This window comes from Mus pahari, chromosome 22, assembly GCF_900095145.1.
Source record: "Mus pahari chromosome 22, PAHARI_EIJ_v1.1, whole genome shotgun sequence".
NCBI classification, from domain to species: Eukaryota; Metazoa; Chordata; class Mammalia; order Rodentia; family Muridae; genus Mus; species Mus pahari.
The window spans coordinates 39,503,889-39,523,824 of NC_034611.1; the positions used below are offsets into that span (position 1 = coordinate 39,503,889).

Consider the following 19,936-nt stretch of genomic DNA (forward strand, 5'->3'; position numbering starts at 1 on the left):
CTTCTTCTTCTTCTTCTTCTTCTTCTTCTTCTTCTTCTTCTTCTTCTTCTTCTTCTTCTTCTTCTTCTTCTTCTTCTTCATCCACCCATTTGACTCCAAAGCTTGCCTGAGAGCAGCACTGTCACCCCCATTCGCCCCATTCCTGCAGCAACCCAGCCCCCTTAGCAACAGACAGAGGGCCAACCAGCTTCCGGTAAATTGCTCGCCACTCCCACCCCAGACAGCAGCAGTCTCGTGCAACAGATGTAGCCTCTCAGATAATGAGACTAAAGCCTGAAGTTCTTATGGTTACAGCTGCAGGCTGACATAGCTTCATTTAGATAATTACCGGTAAAGTGCCCTTTGCATGCACAGCTACCATCACTATTAATAAACAAAGAACAAAAAAAATCCCCATAAAAACATACAAACACTCCACTGATGAGAACAGGTTCATCGACCAGCATTGACATTTTATGTTTTGCTTTTCTGTTGCTGCTACATAAGGACCTTCTTTACTTCCCCCCACCTCCGCAGGACAGTGGTCATTTACAACAGATCTTGGATACGCCCCGTCACCCCCCCCCCCCGGCATGCTTGCACAGAAAACTGCTTGCAAGATGAGCAGCGGTGACACCACCCCCGGTTATCAGTTCTTATCTGCAGCCAACATCGTCCCCTCACACTTGGACATCTCAAAGTCATTCTGGGATCATCTCTCTGTTAGGACCCACACCGGCAGACGCTTGATGCAAAGGGCAGATGCACAGGACCATAGATGCTGAGTCTCCTCTCTTCCCGTTTCCCCTCCTGACCTCACTTGGAGTGACAGGATGCTCTGCTCCCTGTCTGGGAACCAGTAAACTAGGCCAGATGGAGGCAGGCAGGGATGGGGAAGGATGGAGAACCCCAAGAGAGGGGAAGGAAATACAAGGGTGTGACCACTCTGCCGGCTCTGAGTTAGACTCCACTGCTAACCTGTTGGGTGCCCTGGCTGTCCCTGCCTTGCCCTCTCATGAAATCTGAGCTTCCTCTTCCAGTAAGATAGCCACCATGCAAGAGAGCCTTGTTGCTGCAAGTGAGCAATCTGTCTGCCTCCCACCTGTCAATCACGTCCTTTGTCACAGGGATTCGGTTTCACTGTGCTCTGGAGGGAAAAGCTTAAAGGCAAACTTGCTGCCCGTTCTTCAGGCAGGAAGGGGGCAGAGAGCACACGGCAAGTCAAGGGGGTGGGCCCCGAAGACCCGCGCCACCTCCCCTCCCAGGCCTAGCCCTTCTGTATCCACTGCTTCCCGGCCACAATTTCTTTTGTTGTTTTTCTGTTTTTGCTGTGGCCGCAAAGGGTCTGTGAGGTTTGATTTTTCTTCTCGATTGCTGATTTGCAGCCAACTCTCCTGGTGCCTGTCAATATCTGAAAGCCACCACATTCCATTTCCTCCCAGTGCATTACTCTGAAACAAACCTTTCAAAGAAAAGTCCTAGTCAGGCATTGTGTAGAGCCCACCAGAGCAGTGGTTAGAGAGCAAACAGACTCAGAACAACTAGCTTTTCCCCACCGGAGACATTACTCACACATGGGGCTGTCCTCTGTGTTCTTTCTGGAAACGCAATTCTTTCCTGGGGAGAGCATACACTTCCCCGTGGCTGCTGCTCCCGGGAGCTCAGATTTACCGACAGCAACGGTAAGCCTTCTTCCTTAGCTTGCCCTGCCGACCGACGATCGCGGCATCACCGACCCATTAAGGCATCCATTCAGCTCCAGATGCCGCTCTATTGCCACCGTTTCCCGAGTGTCGGAGAGTCTGATTTTGTGAGACAGCTCTCTCTTACAAGCGGAGGACCTGTAACCCTGCCCAGCAAGAGTCGGGAGCGATTCGCGGGGCTGAGCAGAGTGCTTTCAGAGGGATGCTCTGATGACGGAGGCGAAGTTTGCAGCCCGGTGTGAACGGGGAGCACACGGGAAAGGATAAGAGGACAATCGCAGTCCTCATGGAAACAGCTGGGGAAATGCTGGCATCCTGCGCAGCGAGCCAGACGCGAGCGGCTTGAGCAGAGTCCCATACAGGGACTGACTGCAGCATCAGCAGCGCAGACAGGGGCTGGCTGAGTAGCCACTGAGATGTCTGTAAACCCAATCTGCTGGTACCCAATCTCCTCCACAGTGTGTGCAAGGGAGCGGATGGGGGAAGCGGAGAGCCCCTTCTGAAGCAGAAGCAGATGCAGTCGCTCCGCTAAGCATCACAGGTGTGCCTTTCGGCCCACTTCCTCAGGCAACAGCAACTTCCTACAGGAGACATGGGCTTTCTTTTTGACTTGAGCCCAGACACCACATTTCCTAGGTGAAGACAGGATTAGAAAGGGGAGAATAATTTGGCCACAAATCCTCTGACCACCATCCAGTCTCACCCCTCACCCCTATGCCTCTCAGAAACAGCAGCTCCTGTGGCCACAGGGCCAGCTTCTGCCCTTGGGCGCAGAAAGGTCAGACTGTGGACTCTGGCCTATACACTGGACAACTGTAGAAATATACCAGGAGGACAACTGCCAAGAGACAGCAACACCATCTTTCCCTTTTCCGCAATCACCACTGGGGGCTATGTGAGACTGTAACAAAGATGAACATAACTGGATTCCTACTTTTAAGAAATGATTAACCAAAATAATAAAAGAAGAAAAAAAAAAAAAAGAAAAAAAAATGATTAACCTGGCCACCATTACATCACGACCAAGACCCAAAAGGACCAGGTGCCAGAAACAGAGCCATCAGTTTAAAGTCGTTGCCTCAAAAGAACCATGAGAGTTCCTCCTCCGGAAGCTGGAAGCACAAGTACCAGGACAGACGTACTGCTTGCAGAAGGTTCTCCGCATAAAGAAGGAGGTGGCAAAGAGGCTACTCTTCAGGCAGCCAAATCTCATACCGCCATTGCGAAGCAGGAGGGACAATTGTTTCTTGAGCTGTTGCAAGGACAGGCAAATCTGATGGCTACTGAATCAGCTAACCATCTTGGCAGGGGACAAAGAAGCTGTTGCTATAGAAGTTGGGTGACGTAACTTTAATTTTTTTCAAGCCTTATTCTTAATGATGGTTCTTAAACACTTTACCCTCCCTTCTAGCCCACCACCCACCAGAGGCAGTGGAAAAGAAAGGATGCAGGGGAAGTGGACCTGTTCAGAAATGCTTCTTTGGAGCAAATCCCATCTGTGTTGTCAGGAAATCGGCCGTTCAGTTTATAGGTCAGCAGCGGCAGGTCGATCCATTCAAAAACACTTCACGGATCTATACCAGCAGTCCAGTTGACTAGAGTCTCCAGAAGCAGCAAGAAGCCACAGCACACCACCACAAGGTTTTTTGGTGTGTTTCTCTCTGGAGTTCCAACAAAAGGAACTCAACTACACAATGTAAGGGGGACCAATACATGCGTGTTTTTAGCAAAGAATCCTTCATCCTGTGTCCTTTCGAGGTGCTTTATTTTTTTTAGCAAAACATCCTTTCACTTGGGTCCACTTCAAAAAAAAAAAATTCCACGTGTCTGCCCCAGCAAAACACCATCCAACACAACTGACTTTCCAAAGAGCCCTTACGTTTCCACTTCAGGGTGACAAGTGTCTATTATCCAGGTAACCTGGGTTGCACAGCTCCACTTTTTTTTTTTTTTAAAGATTTATTTATTATATGTAAGTACACTGTAGCTGTCTTCAGACACTGCAGAAGAGGGAGTCAGATCTTGTTACAGATGGTTGTGAGCCACCATGTGGTTGCTGGGATTTGAACTCCGGACCTTCGGAAGAGCAGTCGGTGCTCTTACCCACTGAGCCATCTCTCCAGCCCACAGCTCCACTTTTAATGAAGCTGCTTAGAGGTAAAACTCATCAGCTCGCTGGACCAGAGCTGTAGTGACCTCCTATTCTCCTGGAGGATGATCGCTTACTGGAGACCAGCACCTCCCAACCACGGCTGCGCTTGCCCATCACATAGCAAATGGCTCTACCTGTGCTCAAAACTCAGCCCACTGCTGTCCCTACGGATGCCATCTACCACAGCAAACAAGATGTTCCCATCATCCGTCACCTGCAGCTCTCTACAGGTTCCTACAATGACCAAACTCTAAGCCCCACCGTCACTGTTACTGAAAACAAGTGGCAATTCAAGTGAAATTAGGTCACGATGGGGGGGTTGCTGAGTGAAAGGCCACGGGGACAGTGTGGAAAAACAGCCACCCGCAGTTGTGGAAGAGTCTTCATGAGAAACTGAACCCTGCTAGACTCTGATCTACACCTTTTAGCCTCTAGAACTGAAGGACGGAAAAACTCCTGTGGATTTGCCCTTCAGGCTACAGTGAGACAGTGGCTCAAGAGGACTCTACAGCACCCCTTGTGGAAAACGCTGTATGGCTTGGGTTGGTCTCTGTACCTCAAAAGCTGAGCCATGTTTCCACCATCTTGCATCTGCAGTGCCTCTCATTGTGCCTGGCACACAGCTGGTCTTTATTATCCATTATATAAATGATAGAAAAACTAACAGCTGGTTGCTACGGGGGCTATGGATTTTGTAAGGACGAGAGGCCATGTCACCTAGACAAACCTGTCCTTTCCAGATGGAGCAGGTCGTGGCTCCAACCCTCAGAGAAAACAGGAGTAAGATATACTCCTTCTTCTATACTCTTCTTCCTCTCATGACAGAGGGCCACAGCTCCCGGGGCCTGAAGAGTTACCGAGCCGGAGACCATCCTTACTGATACCCATCAGCACCAAAGAGCTAGCCTACACCACAGCCACTGGGCGCTGCCACCCCGAAGCCCTTCAGGGAAATCCACAGATGCTCAAACAAAAACAGGAATGCGCCCAAACCAACAAAACCTCCCAAGAGCGTCCACATGCCCTAATCATACTCGCCTCCCGGTAGAGCTTTGGCCAATTGTTTGGCTTTTTATTTACTCTGTGATGTTTTACGTATTTATCTATTGACTGTAACAGCAGAGAGCAGCAGACACCGGGAGAGAAATCACTCCTCTTTAGTGGCCAAGGGAAAGGAGCCCAGCCAAGTGTTGGAGGTGGGGCAGACGCAGACATTGGCATGAAGAAGGCTAGCAGAGGTAGGGTGGTCTGAAGGACGACAGAATTGCCGACAAGGAGAAAGGAGACTGCCACCAGAGCTTTTAATTCAAGGGCAATGGCCAAAGATGATACCGGGTATACTGGGAGATGGCATTTGTCATACCATGCCAAGGAAGCTGCCCCGCCTGGTGGTGGGAAGCGGGTAGGGAGGAGAGTGAGGTGTTGACTCTCCTTATAACACGGGTATCCCTCATTGACAGCAGGCTCGCCTTTGCTCACGGTCATAATGCACACAATGCATTTCTTCTTTCTTTTCTCTTCTCGGTTATTTTGCCTTTCATGCAAGCAGAGGCAGCTGGATCTCTGCGAATCAGAGACCAGCCCCTGGTTTCCAGTAGGGCTCAGCCTTTTACACAGCTTCCTTTCTGTCACAGAGCTCAGTGGGAAACTTTGACCAATGCCCCATACTTGCATCTGCAGTTAAGGTACACAGAATAGCTCCATTCCCTAAAAATCCCCTTGTTCTTCAAGGTCTGCACAGCTTTTTCTTTCCCATAATGCCACTGTCTGCTTCCAGCTCTGTCACCTTTTCAGACTGATCACTCTATACTAGCAATAACCATTTAAGGACCATCTTCTGTAAAGTTTCGTGGTTTGATAGCCGATTTCTTTTCAGTGGTGAATAATACTCCATACTGTATGGATGTACCAGAGTTTGCTACTCCATCCATTGAAGGGTCTTTTGGTTTCCTCCAAAGGTTGACTGCTCTGCATGAAGTTCCTGTAACATGATGCAGGGCGTTCATCTCACTCGGGAGATGACCACCGGGGAGTACAACACCCCTCATACCACATAGCAGGGTTGGGCTTTGTGAGACACTATTGTTTGGTCCTCCCAGTGCAGCAGCTGCTCTTACACTGATCGAAGTCCAGGCTCAACAATATCCATTTAGTTCTCACCTCATTCAGTTCCTCCATCCCACCAGGCACTACCACCTCCTCCATCAATGGTCCTCCCTCCTTAGCATCTATGGCCTGCTCTGTCCTCCTTCCAGGCCCAGACTCTCTTTTCTTTCACAGAAGGGCTCTTCTCTCACAGAGACCGTTGCAGGGCCTAGAGGTTCTTGGCTCTCTTCTCTACTCATTCCCCGCCCCCCTCCTCCTCCTCGCTGCCCACACCCTCTTCTGCTGCCTAGAAACAGGTCTCTCCACGTCTACTTCTTCAGTCTCATTCACTTTTTCTAAAGCGCTATATTTAAACACCCAGCCACCCAACAGACGTCTTACTTGGATGTTCCCTCTCAACATCCTTCCTTCAAAACCTCTTCCTTCTCTTGTGTCCCCACCTCGATAAGGGACTTCAGGTTTCATCTGTCAACTTGGTTCCCTCATCTGAATCCATTTTCTCCTTTCCTCTTCTCCCCTCGCCGAGACCCTGCAGCAAATCACCCAATGCTCTGATTTGAAAGAGTAGGGAACAGAAACGAAGATGAGAGCTTTGCTGGCAGATACATGGGCTTCTGCTCCAGCTCCACCATTGGGCAGCTTTCTAAATGACTGTCTCCTTGTGCATGTTAGCAATCACACCCCGCTGGCCGGAGATGAAGGCGCACTGAAAGACGTCTGGCGGCTGTGCTCAGAGAGATAAGCAGTTACTAGGTTACTTTCAAATGGTCCTTGTTCTGTCTTCTCTGCCAGCACTGCCTGGATCCGGTACTCGCTGATAGCTGCTCTTTAACTGGACACTGAGAATGTTTTCCGCAGCCCCTATCAGTGATGACCTAATGGTAGAAAGTGCACAGAGCCAAGCGAAGCAAGTTCCAGCTTGGATCTGGAAATCTGCGTCCTTAAATGGGTCTGTACCTTGGGAGAAAGAGAAGTTAGACCCAATTCATAGTCAAGGTTCAGACAGTGGGTATATTTCAGCTTCAAATGTATCTTCCACTACAGAAAACTGTACTCAAGCCAACATAACCCGGACACAGAGTTGCTGGGACACGTTAAACATGACTCCCAGGAAGATTAAGTCACTAACAGTAGTCACCTTCTCTGTCCGCTCATCAGGTCTCAGATCAGTGAGCCTCTGACAGACATGTTTCCCTATCAGATCTGTCACTGGGTGGGGAGGCAGGTGATGAGAAATGAAGCCGCCTACTTCCATCTGCTTCAAGATGGCAAAGATAAAGAACAGACCTCAAGCTGACACACACAAGGAGCTGCTCACCCTCTCTCTGCATGCAGGTGGTAACCAGTCTCCACCCAAGCCCCGCCGTGTGTGTGTGTGTGTGTGTGTGTGTGTGTGTGTGTGTGTGTGTGTGTATGTGCGCGCGCGTGCTGTGCACATGTGTGTGTGACAGAGTCTCTCACTGAATCTGTAGCTTTCCAGTTTGGCTAGGTTGACTGGTAGCAAACCCCGAGCAGGTAGGTGGTGACCTGTCTCTATGCCACCCCAGCTGAGGTGACAGAGGCTACTGCCACACTCAGTGTTTATGTGGCAACTGGGGATCTAAATTTAGGAGCCCATCCTTGCACAGCAGGCACCTACCTAACACTGAGCCGTCTCCCTAGCTCCTGGTGCCAATTGTTTTGTCTTTACCCGTGACTTCTCTACCTGTGTTTCTTGTCGAAGGATGCTTGCTTTCTGTGGCAGAATTCACAGAGAGACTAGAGGCTCTGCTGATTCCAGGACTGAACTCGCACATGAAGCCATTTGCTACGCTGGTCTCAGTGCCTCCAGTCCCTGCCCACTCCTTTCTCTACCGGAGCTTCTTCCAGCAGTGTGCACGTGGGCTTGTTTCTCCTTGGCTACACCTGTAACCGTCAGCTACAAATCCCATCAAACCTAGGGACACACAAACCTACTGCGATCTGCCCCCAGATTCTAATTCCATCCGCTTCCGACAACCCTCCCCCACATCCTGTTCCTCAGCTTGGCTACAAGGGTATTTAAGAGTGTCTGAAAGCACCCTTGTGCCATTTTCTGCTTCTAACTTTCTGTACACCACCCCCAGACCCCTTTCTCCTCCATATCTGATTCAACGGTGGCCTCCTCTCAGAATATCCCACCTGCTTTCCTTTGTTCTCCGGTTCCCCTGACCCAGTGGCTCTGCCATTTACTTTGGAGATCTCTCTCTCTCTCTCTCTCTCTCTCTCTCTCTCTCTCTCTCTCTCTCTCTCTGCCTTTCCTTGACATCGGATCTCATACAGCCCAGACTATCCCTAACTTCACTATACAGTTAAGGCTAGCCTTGAGCTTATGATTCCCCTTTACTACTCATGTTCCAGGAGGACATGTGTGCACCCCCACACTTGGCTAGGAATGTCCCTTTTAAACGTCACTGTAGCATTATCTATCTGGACTGAGACTGAGTCATTACTGCCAGCCTCTCTCACTACCTTCTGACTCAAAAGCCCTGACCAGAGAAGGTTCTGGGGTATAAGATGCAGAAGAGGAGACGGTGACAAGGCTGACTTACGAAGGGTTCAATTCCCAGCACCCACACAATGGTTCATAACTATAGCTCTGAACCAGGGGATCCAATGTCCTTCTGACCTCTGAGGGCACAGAGTGCACATGATACACAGACATACATGCAAACAAAACCCATACATAGAAAAGTAGATTTAAAAAATTAACTGATTAAAGAAAATTAATGATTAATGATACAACACAGTGGTAAAACACTTCTCTAGCATACTGAGACCCTGAGTTTGATCCCTAGCACAAATAATAATATTTATTATTTACAATAATTATATTATACAATCATAACAATATGTACCATACTATAATATACTATATAAATACTAGTTATTTTTATTTTTATTTATTATACTATTGGGGTTTAGACTATGTTTCCTTGAATATTCCCCTACAAACACAGGAGTCTGTGAGGCTGAAATTCTTTAGCATTGCTCCTGCTCACAACATCTCTCTTCTCAGCCTCTGAGTCTTTCCACACTCAGCCTGCGTTCCATTCCTCTGTGTACCGTCATCACACGTGTACAGCCTAGCACCTAGTGCAGGAACAAGGCATGGTCAGGAACAAATGAGCACTGCTGTCTACCCGGGTGAACCAGAGAGCAAGCGCCTTCGCAAGTGTCTTCTTGGTACTCCATATGTGCACACAGCTAATGTTGTAGCGACCCCTCAATAAATACGCCCATGTTTCGTTTTGTTTTCATTTTTTTATCCATTCATCTGTTGATGGAAATCTGGACTAGTCCACTTCCTATACTGCACCAATAAATATGGGTACTCACGTGCCTCTGAGGTAGAATACATACTCTAGTGGTCGTATACCCAGGAGTGATATAGAGCATGAGACTTGCAGGGAAAATTGATGATCTGCAAAGTATGATATTAAGCAAGGCCATGCGATCTTACAAAGGTAGGAACCACATGCTTTTTCTCTTACACAATGGTAGCCTATAGTGTGTGTGTCTGTGTGTGTTTGTGTGTAAACATTCATGCAAACAGACATTAAGAGTAGATGTTCTAAACATCAAACAAGGAGATGGAGAAGGAACAGTGTTAGGTGATCAAGGCCAGGGGATTGGCAAAAGCAAGCGTGCAGACAGATGTGGCTTTTACAGTATTACAGGAAGTCACCCTGGGGGGGTGGGGAAGAACAGTGTGTGGGGGTGTGTGGGGGTGGTGGTAGGAAATCTCTCATCACACAGAGCTTAAGAGGGGATTAAATACAGGGGACTTCTAAAAAGGGATCCAGGCCTAGAGAGCACAGCAGTATAGAAAGCAGAAGCCACTGGGAGGGCCTGAGGGGTAACCCTGAGGAACGAAGAAGAAGAAATACTATTGAAAACCAAGTTAAAGTGGAACTGACTCAGCGGGGTGTGACTTTATGCTAATACTGTCCACCTCCTGCTGGCAGATGTCAGGACCTAAACTGTGTAGACTCTATAGACACCCACATCAGCAGAGGACTGTTAGGTCCAGCTTCTTGTTTCTCTGCCAAGGTTGGCTGAGGCCGGATGGAAACAGCGGGAGGAACGGAGGTCTATTTAAACAGTGCACCCACAAACTGTTCTTCAAATCTGGGCAGGTTACATAACAGACTTCCCTGGGGTTTAATATCCTTGACAGACAGACAGACAGAGTTAGCCATACAGTTAGCAGCAGCAGCTACTGACTTTAACGGGTAGCCTGCATGACCCACACAGTAAGTGACAGGTCACAGCTCAGAGAAGGTACCCCACGAATACGAGGGGGGCATAGCTGACCATGAAGTTAGCAGCAAGCTAAAGCCTCCAACTGACTTCCAAGTCTTTCCCAACTTTCGCTCTGCCTGGATCCCTTATCCTACCAACTGTGGCTAACAAGTCCAAGGGGCTGCCCCAGGGCTGTATCGGACTCCGTACTTCTCAGCACACAGAGCAATGGCGCTTGGCTTTAGCTCTGCTGGGATTGGGTGTCCTGGCAGAGGTGGGGATGAAGAGTGTAGAACCATCGGGGAGGCCCTGTGGTCCTCCCGTCACGTCATCACACACTGATGATCACACACGTGTGCACACATGTGTGTGCACAGAACATGCTTTGGAAGATGCTTCTGACCTGGGCTCTGACCCTCAAGAAGGTAAGGCAGAATTAGGTAGAGGGCTTCCCAGAATTCCCTGCCTGAAGTCAGCTCAGCTCACAGTCAGCATCTTCCTAGCCCAGGTTACTCATGGGTAAGGTTGTCTTTTAAATTACCCAGACTTTAAGTTCCAGATTATAGACGAACCACAGGCAGTAACAAAACACATGACAAATACCAAATTATCACAACAGCTACTATGAATTATTGAAAATTAAAATTCAGCCCCGTTAGCTTGGAGGGATCACTCAGCAGTTAATAGCACTGACTGCTCTTCCAGAGGTCCTGAGTTCAAGTCCCAGCATCGACATGACACACTCAAACTGTCGTAATTGTCTACAGTCTCATGGAATCTGATTCCCTTTTCTGGTATGTGGACAAATATGCAAACAAAACACCCGTCTACATACAATATACATACATACATAATAAACTATTTCTGTTTGTTTGTTTGTTTGTTTGTTTGTTTTTGTTGAGACAGGGTTTCTCTGTATAGCCCTGGCTGTCCTAGAACTCACTTTGTAGACCAGGCTGGCCTCGAACTCAGAAATCTGCCTGCCCCTGCCTCCCGAGTGCTGGGATTAAAGGCATGTGCCACCACGCCCGGCCATAATAAACTCTTAAGCCTGTAAAAAAAAAAAAAAAAAAAAAAAAAATCTGCCACACCTTTGCAAGGAACGATTCTTAATTTGAACCACTATAGCTGGTGTTAATGGAAATGACAATGACCTTAAATTGCTCATTATATGCCCAGAGTTGATCCCATTGATACCCATGCCCAAGAGACTGAAACAGACTTAAAATAGTCATTTCTGTCAGCACAGTCTAATTATTACCATAGTCAAATTACTTCTACAATGAAAATACATTTAATTAGTCCAACTTTGAAAGTCTTCAGGAGAAAGCCCGAAGAAATCACAAATTTCAGGTCAACCCAAAAGATGATAAACCTTCTTCACACAGTGGCAGCTTAACCCTGAATCTCCACTCTTTTGAATTTTTTTTTTTTTTTCAATAAAAAGATTTGTTTTCTCTAACAAAATCTAGGCCGGGCATGGTGGCGCACGCCTTTAATCCCAGCACTTGAGAGGCAGAGGCAGATGGATTTCTGAGTTCGAGGCCAGCCTGGTCTACAGAGTGAGTTCCAGGACAGCCAGGGCTATACAGAGAAACCATGTCTCAAAAAACAAACAAACAAACAAACAAAAAACAAAAAAAGAAAGAAAATCTAGGTTTGGGCTGGAGAGATGGCTCAGCGATTAAGAGCACTGACTGCTCTTCTAAAAGGTCCTGAGTTCAAATCCCAGCAACCACATGGAGACTCACAACTATCTGTAATGGGATCTGATGCCCTCTTCTGGTGTGTCTGAAGACAGCAACAGTGTGCTCATATACATAAAAATAAGTATTAAAAAAAGAGTGAGAGAGAGAGAGAGAGAGAGAGAGAGAGAGAGAGAAAGGGAAAGAAAAAAGAGAAAAGAGAGAAGAGAAGAGAAGAGAAGAGAAGAGAAGAGAAGAGAAGAGAAGAGAAGAGAAGAGAAGAGAAGAGAAGAAGAAAATCTAGGTTTCCTCTGATGGCTGACTGAGTTTCCTCTCGGGGCTTGCTTACCTCCTGGACGCTCTCCAAGAGTTGCAGGACTCATCCGTGGGAAAGGTCCATAGGCCCCCCCTTCCAGAATAAGATTCTAGAACGGAATTCTCTCTTCCACTAGCCTCCCACCACCCCGTGACGGGAAGTGCTACACAGGCTACAACCTAAGCATCAAGTGTCCAGCAGCTGGAAAGAGGCGGACAGCAAGAACAGCCTTTAGTTGGTGACCCAATCAGATTAGGCTTAAGTATTTATGCGAATATATTCCAATGATGAGAGAGGGTGTCAGACACAGAAATAGGGACCTGACCCCCTAAATCTCATGCTTTTGGGCCCATCCGCGAGCCTCTGTGTAACGTTTAGATACAACTCTGCTACTGGATTCTAAAATCAAAGCAACAAAGCTCCACAGAAGCACCATTTCCGCAGCAGCTGAGCCTCCGCACCCATCACAGGTCAGTTCTAAAACACCGCCTCAGAAACCACTCTATTCAATTTACTTATTTTTTTAATATTTACCATCTTTTTTATTTTTTTTTATTTTTTTTATTTTTATTTTTAAAGATTTATTTATTTATTACATGTAAGTACACTGTAGCTGTCTTCAGACACTCCAGAAGGGGGAGTCAGATCTTGTTACGGATGGTTGTGAGCCACCATGTGGTTGCTGGGATTTGAACTCCAGACCTTCGGAAGAGCAGTCGTGTGCTCTTACCCGCTGAGCCATCTCGCCAGCCCTTACCATCTTTTAAAACGTGCATGTGCCTGCCTGCACAGGTTCCACGAGTGTGCAGGTTTCTTCAGAAGCCATAAAAAATGTCTGATGGCTGGAGCCAGGGTTTCAGGCAGGTAATTCTGAGCTGCCCAACATGGGTGCTGGGAACTGGGGCACTTTGACACCTGACTGCGTTTTCCCTCTAAGGCTTACCACAAAGCTTTGGTAGAGCAGCAAATGCTGTCAGCCTGTGGGCCATCTCTCTAGCTGTACATTTTATTTTTATAATCTGCAGGTGCTCAAGCATTTTCAAGGAAAAGCCTAGTTAACGCAAAGAGCTGTCACAGAAATGCCAGTCATAGGCGTATATCGAAGTAACCCGGGATGACGTGGCTTCACAAAACTGGTCCAGAAGTGTTCTCAGCAGCATCACTTACAACAACCAGAGAAAACAACTCAACTGTCAGTCAACAAACAAGGGTAGAGCAGCACAGTGCACAACACTCATCCACAGATGAAACAAGACGAACAGCTCAGGTTACCACAGCAAACTAACTAGAAGGACCAGACATAGAGAATCACATACGGTATCCACCATCCCTCTAACTCTCTAGGACGGGCAAATCCAAAGACAGAGGCGAAGTGGCTTCCAGGAGAGAGGGCGAGGACATAGCAACAGCTGCCAATGAGTTAGGGCCTTCTCTCGGGAGAAATAAAGAAGGTTCTAGAATTAGTGGTGATGACCTGCCTTCGTAACTACACTGAAAAGCCAACCAACGGCATCCTTTAAAAGGGAGAGTTCCATCTGTGAACTACGGCTCAGTTTTAACAAAGAAGTTCAGCACTGCAGCACAGAACCAAGCAAACGAGAGTTTTAAGTCTACTGCATTTCGAATGCCGTAGACAAGGCGTCCAGGCCATCTGTTCCTCAGTTTCCTCCTCTGCAAAGTGGGGATGATAACAAAAGAATTATTAGCATGGACGCTGTGGGATTAAGTAGGAAAGGAAAATGTTTGTCAGTAAGAGAATGCGCAGAAAGTATCCAACAAAATCAACATGACAGGCCGGGCGGTGGGGGCGCACGCCTTTAATCCCAGCACTTGGGAGGCAGAGGCAGGCGGATTTCTGAGTTCAAGGCCAGCCTGGTCTACAGAGTGAGTTCCAGGACAGCCAGGGCTACACGGAGAAACCCTGTCTCGAAAAACCAAAAAAAAAAAAAACAAACAAAAAACCAACACGACAGAAAGACTAGGGCCTGGCTCTCAGCCACCAAACCTTTGACACTGCTGGCATACTCTCCATGGTTTTACCAGACCCAATAAAACATGTGCTTTTCTATATAAAATTATATAAGAAGCTAATCTGGGCAGGCTTGCTATTCAAACAAATAATTATCACAGTGTAGGGAAAGGCATCCACAGAGAGATGCTAGCCGTGGCTGAGGAGACAAGCCATGTGTCCCCATAGCCCATCCATGTTACCACCTCAGATTCACGGGAACATGACACTGTGTTGGCGCCCCACACTATTCCTGCTGCTCAAATGCAGGCAACACCAGAGCTGCGGGCCAGAGATGAGGCATGTCACCACCAGACCTTAACTCTGTTCAGCTTGGTTGGCTGGAAAAAAGTGTGGGGAATAGAGGTCCTTACTTTCATGACCCAACTCTTGCCAGATCAACCACGGCCTCCTGTATCTACCTTATTTTTTTGCTGAAATGCATTATGTATAACCCCCCCCCCCAAGTGACCACTGTAATGTCCTCTTTGGAAGATTGCTCTAAAGTGGTATTTCTTAGGGCTGGAGAGATGGCTCAGCAGTGAAGACGTACTGACTGCTCTTCCAGAGGTCCTGAGTTCAATTCCCAGCAACCTACATGGTGGCTCACAACCATCTGTAATGGGATCTGATGTCCTCTTCTGGCAAGCAGGTGTATATGCAAATAGAACACTCATGTACATAAAATACATAAATAGGTAAATCTTTTTAGAAAAGGCAGGCAGGAAGGAAGGAAGCAACAAGGGAGGGAGGGAGGGAGGGAGGGAGGGAGGGAAGGAAGGAAGGAAGGAAGGAAGGAAGGAAGGAAGGAAGGAAGGAAGGAAGGTCAGTCAGGTGATGCACAGCTTTAATCCCAGACTTGCATGGCAGAGACTGGAGATTCTTCGTGAGTTCGAGACCAGCCTGATCTACAGAGCAAGTTCAGAACAGTCAGTGATACACAGAGAAAACAACAAAAGTGATATCTCGGCCACTGCCATTAATCTTGTAATTCACTGCCCAGGACAAGGGAAAGCTGCAGGCGGGCAGGCCTGTTCCTCCTCTTCAGCCACTGGGGCTGCCAACCCACAAAAAGGAGCAAAAAGAAAGTTGACATCAGCTGCTGCGCTCGACGGGCTGAGGAAGGGCTAGGTCTGCTTGAAGGGCCCTGTGATATACACATCCCCATACAGTTCATGTAACAGCGACTTCACTGATCTTTCTAGAAAAGGACCGGTCAGCACCTACAGATACCAGAACAGCAGATCTTTCAAAGACTATTAGATGGTCTGGGCTGACTCTGAGGCCATCGGACCTCGAAGGTGGTTCTCCAGTAATCCAGGGGCTTGACGGAGTCCAGGTGACAGATAAGGCAGAGGCCAAAGCTGTTTCACTGTAGGCCCAGGAGTCAAGAGAAGCACCTATGGTTACGCTCTAGCCCTCAAGGGTGTGATCCGGACAGACAGACTTAGAAGCCGACAGAACCTCACCATGGTTCAGAAGAGGAAGAGTGAGGACATCACAGAGAAGAGTTAGGGCTTTCCTTACGTAAATCAAAATCCTCTGCATCGTCCTGGGAATGATGGTTCACTCCCATCGACTGGGCCAACGTATCCCAAGCAGCCTGTTGTCCTGGGTGAGGCAGCAATAATCAACACCCAACATGTGGCCTGCATCTGCTGAGATAGTTTTTGCAGGGAGCTGGAATGCCTTTTCCTAATTACTTTTTCTGGCATTTCTACAATTTAGTGACTTGAGTTCTGCCCCATATCAAGCGGGCTTAATGTAAAACACCAAACATCTCAAGAACAGACAGACATCTGGCAATTCCAAATTGAGCCATTAAGAGTTACTCACTTTGGGGAAAGAAATATCCTACGCGCTGCGCACAAAGAGACATTCTTTTTAATGTCCCAAAATGGGAATGTATGAGACAGGTGTGAAGCAGGCAGTGCTGCCACTCTCAAACTGAAGTTCAAAGGCTCTCATGAAGAATACTTGGGAGAGCCAGGCAGCGGTGACCCATGTCTTTGATCCCAGGGCTCAGAAGGCAGAGGGAGGGGATCTCCTTGGGGTTCAGGGTCAGCCTGGTCTACAGAGTGAGTTCCAGAGCATCGGGGGATACACAGAGAAACCCCTATCTTAGAAAGCTCCCCTAACGCCACCACATAAAAGGAATTCTTGTGAGATAATTTTTGCTGGGCTGTGGAATAACTTTTGCTAATTGCTTTTTCTGGAGATCATAAGTAATTTCAGATTTCAGAGCTTATCCACACAGTAACAGTTAAAACTTCGAGGTTGAAGAATTGTATCTACTCATCTACTCCTCTTGCCTTCATCACACTTTGCACAGGCCGGACACACGAACAGTCGGTGAAGCATCCAGAAAAGCAACAGAGAACAAAGGAAGATTGTTGACAATGGCAGAAGGATCGGGAGTCCTCCTCAACACTGATGTGATCAAACCTGTCTCTCCAGAAACATTTCCTAGTCCAGAAGCACGGTGACAAATGAGGAAGAGGTAAGAGGGTTAGGATGCTGTGCTGGGCACTTTCCAGTGAGTTAACGGATCCTTGTGATGGTCATCAGCAGGCGATACAGATGGGAAACATCTGCTGCCAAACCCACCCCTTAGAGAATCAGCGCTTGCAAGCTCTCCTTGGAACATCAGCAGAAGGAGGAGGAGGAGGAGGAGGAGGAGGAGGAGGAAAACAGAGAGAAAAAGGAGAGGGAAGAGGAGGGAGAAGGAGAGGGAGGAAGAGAAAAGGAGGAAGCAGCCACCGCCGCCCCTGGATACCGCACATCTTCTCCTGGAAGCACATAAGAAGCAGGTTCACCATTGATGATTGCCACCCCAGAAGAGGACTGGGAACACCTCACTCTAGCATGCTGGGAAGAGTCCATTTCTATTGTGTACACAAGTCTAAGGAGACAAACAGTTCCTGGAGGATGTCTATTCCTGTCTTGCTTTATCATCATCATTTCTAAACTGTTACATTCTGAAATCTTTGTAAAACATGGGACCAGAAAAAAAAAAAAATCAAAACATTAGAAATAGAAAAAAAATACTGTTAAGCAGCCCTTTCGCTGAAAGCTCTGAAGTGGAGCTTTGCCAGAGACAGCAGCCACGTGGCTCTCCCAGGCCCTGTGCATGTTTCCCACTGTATCACCAAGAACATCTGGGAAAGCATAGAGCAGCAAAGGCTGCCCAGGCCCGAGGTCATTGAGGTCACAGGCCCTGTGTCCTGCTAGGCACAGGCTGTGGGGAAGTGTCCCTTGAATCCTCCCAACCACCCAAGTGGCTAGCCATATCACACCCATATCTCCAGCTAAAAAGCAGAGCTCAGGCTACTACCTCAGGAGTGCACAGTAATCGGGTGGTGGGGTCCACCTGAACCCAGGCTGCAAAATATCAGGACAACTGCTGGGGGGTGCACTGTGGGTCTCTCGCTTTCCTAGTCAAGGAGTCAGCTTCCTCTGTTAGGTCACAGGGAGGAAAGCTCTGTTGTCAGGGTCCTCGCTGCAGTAGGGGGAAAAAAAGTAAATGCCTTTGTGTATTTGATGGCCTGGCTCAGGGCAGAGTTCAGATAAATCATCACCTATTGCCAGTTTGCGTACCAGGCGCTGTCCGTGGGGATCGAGAGGCTCTGGCCTGGCCAAAGAATGGCAGCTCTCCGAGGAAAAGTCAGAGCAAGGCAGGCCTCTTCCACTGCCACCGATGCCCCCAAGTTAACGGCAGGTGGCAAGCTAGAGTGCGGCCACCCAGCTGGTTACACCAGGTAGAGGTCCAGTGACAAAAACATAGGTAGAGAATCCTCTTGGCTGGAGCGTTACAGCTTGATGCAACAGGCACTGTCAGAGGATCTTTGGTGAAATAACTTGTGCACTTGACTCCTTGTGGATGGGACATTCTGAGGTGGATCTAAGGGCAGATGCTTTCTACTGGCTCAATCTGAGACATTAGGGATGCCTCATCGGCAGGGAGGACTCAGGTGTCGTCACAGTCCTCTCGATGGGGGGTCGTGGTAACTTGCTCTGGGACAGGTCCCTGGTCAGGAGTAGATTTAAATGCCTACCGCTATCAATGTCAAGAATTGCCGGAGTTCTTGAACCTGCTCCACCTTACCAGGTTTTGCCTGGTGGCACGGACCACTGCCCCACAATCTATGTAATACAGTACAGACATTAGGGAAACCAAAATACAAGGTCCACTTCTGCACTGATCTTGTGTGTGTGTGTGTGTGTGTGTGTGTGTGTGTGTGTGGTGTGTTGAGTTATTTTACTTTTCTTATCTGAGCTGTCCAGGGCAAGTATGTATACTTTATAGTGTCAGAATCTTCAGGGCAGGTATTTTTCCCAGAGCAATTGGCTATTCTTTAAAGATTTTTTGTTGTTGTTGTTGTTTTGTTGTTGTTGTTTTTTGTTTTGTTTTTTCGAGACAGGGTTTCTCTGTGTAGCTCTGGCTGTCCTGGAACTCACTCTGTAGACCAGGCTGGCCTCGAACTCAGAAATCCNCCTGCCTCTGCCTCCCGAGTGCTGGGATAAAAGGCGTGTGCCACCACGCCTGGCTCTTTAAAGATTTTTAAAAGATATTTTATGTATATTTATGAGTGCCTGTACATATTTATGTGCACACTGTATGTGTGTGTGTGTGTGTGTTTGTGTGCGCACGCGCACGCACACACACACACACACACACACACACGCGCGCGCGCACTCGCACACACACACGCGCACGCACACACACACACACACACACACACACGCGCGCGCGCGTACACAGGTACCTGTGGAGAGGTCCCAGGGCATCAGACTCTGGAAGAGGCATCTCTAGAAGCTGTGAGCTGCCCAGTACAGGTGCTGAGAACCAAACCTGGCTCCTGTGCAGGAACAGCAAATGTTCTTAACCACTGAGCCACCTCTCTAGCCCCAATCTTGGGCATTTTATCTGGTTTTATCCCACAGACATCTGTGGCTTATTACTTCCAAGGTATACAACCCATCCACAGTTCCTAAATCAAGATGCCCTTAGGCCCCAGGAAGGAATTTAGCTATATCAGTACTTACACTGCAATAAGGTTAATCATTAGGCAGCTTTAAATATACATTCTGTTTTAATGAACTTTATTAAGGCAGTGATTTGGGAACCGTATTCTTGTTTAATTGTTTAAGACTTTGAATCTCTTAGTCTCTTTTCCCTAAAGAAACTGCATGGCCCACTTAGCAGGCTGGAGTCCAGACTGTCCCACTAGGAGTTTGTCGGGATCGGCAAGGCCCGCCCTCCTGCCTGCCAAGAGTGTAGTAGCATCAGCTTACCAGGGGGAGCAGGTGGGTAGGAACTCGGACCTGGCTCAGCTCCCCACCATCCTATAACCTGAGCAGGTCCTGTCCCTACTCCACATGGCCCTGGGCAATCTGCGTGGGTTTTCTTCTTACACGCTTATATGCAGTCTCCTCCACTCAGTCCCAGCCCTGGAGAGCACGGATCCAGCAGGAACCTTGTCCAGGTTCACGCTACATTGGTCAGCCCCCAGTGAACACCCGAGCAGCCCACTTACAAACATCTGTTGAGAGAATGAGCTGGATATGAGACAGTGAGAGAAGCACTCAGAAGCAGAACCTGAAGACTGATGTAAATGATCACTAGATTCCTCAAAATGTCTTTACACAAACATTGGCTAGGCAAAAGCAAGGGAATGTCATGTTCTTCGCTCTTAGGAGAGGAAACATTTACTTTTTTTTTTT

At 48.0% G+C, this 19,936-nt stretch overlaps 1 protein-coding gene across 3 annotated transcripts in view; it reads right to left on the reverse strand.

Moving 5' to 3' along the window:
• The window catches only part of Ankrd6 (ankyrin repeat domain 6), a 143,690-nt gene that overhangs the window by 59,571 nt on the left and 64,183 nt on the right, over positions 1–19,936 (reverse strand). The window contains exon 1 of one of the 3 annotated variants that reach the window (XM_029533420.1): positions 1,552–1,860. The exons of the other annotated variants lie outside the window; for them this stretch is intronic. The gene's annotated coding sequence lies outside the window, so the exon portion shown is untranslated. Of the gene's footprint in view, positions 1–1,551; positions 1,861–19,936 lie in introns of those variants that run through there. 3 annotated transcript variants of the gene reach the window in all.